The 2670-nt window shown below is 33.7% G+C and overlaps 1 long non-coding RNA gene across 1 annotated transcript; it reads right to left on the bottom strand.

Annotated features, from left to right (window-relative positions):
* Positions 1-171: 171 nt before the first annotated feature.
* LOC105563951 lies at positions 172-2663 on the bottom strand. Its single transcript, XR_001009080.1, has 3 exons — positions 2377-2663; positions 1836-1967; positions 172-525 (listed from the first exon to the last, which is right to left on the bottom strand). It is a non-coding gene; the product is annotated as an uncharacterized LOC105563951 (long non-coding RNA).
* Between the last annotated feature and the right edge of the window lie 7 nt (positions 2664-2670).

The raw sequence follows: 2670 nt of genomic DNA, 5'->3' as shown, positions 1-2670 counted from the left end.
TTGGAATGTGTTTTTCCCCAGTAGTGTTTTTATTTACTAGGTTTATTTACTATATTAATTTTACATAACTAAATTTGAAATATTAAATAAAATAAAAACAATAATATAACAAAACAATGTTGTAAAAAATTTCAATTTATAATCTAAAAAAGATTTATATATTAACAATTACTCACTATATATGTATACAGGTGTTGATTGTTTGCATTGCAATATGTTCATTAAAATGTTCGTTGTATACTTCCTGGGCATTTGAGAGTTCTGTTTGACTGTCATTGTCTTTTGTTAAAAGAACATTATTTACTGTTTCTGTATAGATTTCCTCTTCGGGTCTAATAATAGCCGAGCTTTCGTGTGATTGAAACACAATAGAAATTTCTTCTAGTTCTCAAATCGTTTGTTTTTTTGCGCAACGAAATAACTCAGATTTACTAATATTTTCCTCAGGTCTTCTACGTCGCGGCATTGTAATCTTAATCAGCTTATTATGAAGAGTAAAAGTGTTTCCATAAGAATTCAAAGTACCTAAATATATAAAAATAACCACTGCTTTTTAAATAAACAATGTAACTACAATTATGCATGTCAGCAAATCAAGGAAATATACAGGGTGTACTAAAATCACCGGATATCCTTTTAATCGCAGATTCCTTAGAAAATTTCAAGAGGAAAATTCTAATAAAAAAATGTGGCTATGATAGTTTTTAAATAATAAGCGATAATTGCTTATTATTTAAAAACTATTATAGCCTCGACATTTTTGTATTACAATTTTTGCCTTGAAAGTTTCTAAAGAATTTATGATTAAAAGGATATCCGGTGGTTTTAGTACACCCTGTATAAATATAAAAATGTCAATCTTTATTTCTCTTCTTTATAATTAACACAATCCTTACTTTTAATTTTTTATAATATAATCTTTATTTAGAAAATCTTTATAACATAATAAACAGACATGCGGCTTAAGGGGGCGACACCTAAATGACGGATCGAAAAATTGACTTGTCTTTAGTTTGTAGCTGTGTTGCTAATAATTTACTATAAAATTTCAATATGGTAGGAAATAAAAGTACACATTTTAAGCAGTAGATTAAGACAAAGAAAGTTAAGAAATATTAATTTTTGACTGAGATATAATATAATAAAAAACGTCTCACTCCTCTTCCTGGTTGACATGTCAATAATCTTGGTATCGTTATAATCTAAAATTATGTCGCTATCGTTCGATCGTGGCTTTTTCGATATCTTAAACCATTCTTTTTTATGGTTAAAGAAAGAACAAAATTTTTACTGAAAACGTGTAAACTTAATTTTAGATGGCCGCCAATTTGTTGAAACTTATTATTTTTAAAAAGCTCCGATCGAACGATAGCGACATCATTTAAGATTAAAATGACACCAAGATTATTTGTTTCAGATGTCTACAAATTAAGAAATCGTGTCAACCACGAAGAGGAGTTTTTTCAAAGAAATGTTTTTTATTATATTATATCTCAGCCAAAAATTAATACATCTTACTTTCTTTGTCTTAATTTACTGCTTAAAATGTGTACTTTTATTTCCTACCATATTGAAATGTTATAGTAAGTTATTTACAGCATAGCTACACACACAAACTAAAAACAACTTTTCGATCCGTCAATTAGATAACCGAAAAAAACGAAATATATCCCAGTGAGAAATGATTTGTCGATCGACGTCGAAACGACGTCGAATTGACATCGACACCGTCGAATTGACGTCAATTCGACATCATTTCGACGTCGATCGACGAATCATTTCTCACTTGGTACATCACAAATTGTGATACACTATATATAATACATATTACTTACCGGTGTTGAATGTTTTCCTTGGTTGAATTGGCGTGATCAGATGAGAGACGTAAGGTTGGATGAGACGATCTTACGAAAGAGACCACCTGAGTTTTACTAGTGTCCTGTAATCTCCGGCCGAAAATCGGAAACCTGGCGAGCATGAAAATAATTGTTCATCACATCGAGGCTTTGGACCGAAAAATAATTAAAAAATACTAGACTATTAAGTACGCTTTCCTTTTAGTAGACACAGTCGACACAAGTGTCGTTCTGTCTTTCTTCGCATTCAATAAACAACAAAGACAGAACGACACTTGTGTCGACTGTGTCTACTAAAAGGAAAGCATACTAAATTGGAAAAAAATCGTGCGCAGGAAGCTCGTCGCGAGATGCCTGAGGGTGTGTTCCATTTCATGCATGATACGCATAACGCATCATTTATCTTTCTTTAACATTCGGTGAAAAAGGATAAATGATGCATTATACGCATTGTGCGTGAAACGAAACGCACCCTGAGCGAAATGTGCACGCGGATGATGTAGATTTCATAAATGCTTACCTTTCCGTGATGAATGAGACGCACGTCTTCTTCTTCCTCTGGTTAAGTGGCTCCTGGATCCCATGATGTAAGGATACATGCTGGATCCTAGACGGTTCCAATACGGCCACGACTAACCAATAGGCGTTGTAGAATTAACTGATAGTTAGTTAGAATAGACGATTAACTGATAGTACGATGCAGGAGCCCGACTATCGGGCCTCGCGCGGGATGATGCAACCCGGCAGGAGAGACGCACGTGCACGTACCCACACATACCGGCAAGCTCGAGGTGGCGACTGGCGAGGCTATACT

Source organism: Vollenhovia emeryi, unplaced genomic scaffold (genome assembly GCF_000949405.1).
Source record: "Vollenhovia emeryi isolate VEMERY1.0 unplaced genomic scaffold, V.emery_V1.0 DF944165.1, whole genome shotgun sequence".
Classification (NCBI taxonomy): Eukaryota; Metazoa; Arthropoda; class Insecta; order Hymenoptera; family Formicidae; genus Vollenhovia; species Vollenhovia emeryi.
This window is presented reverse-complemented; position numbering and strand designations above follow the sequence as displayed.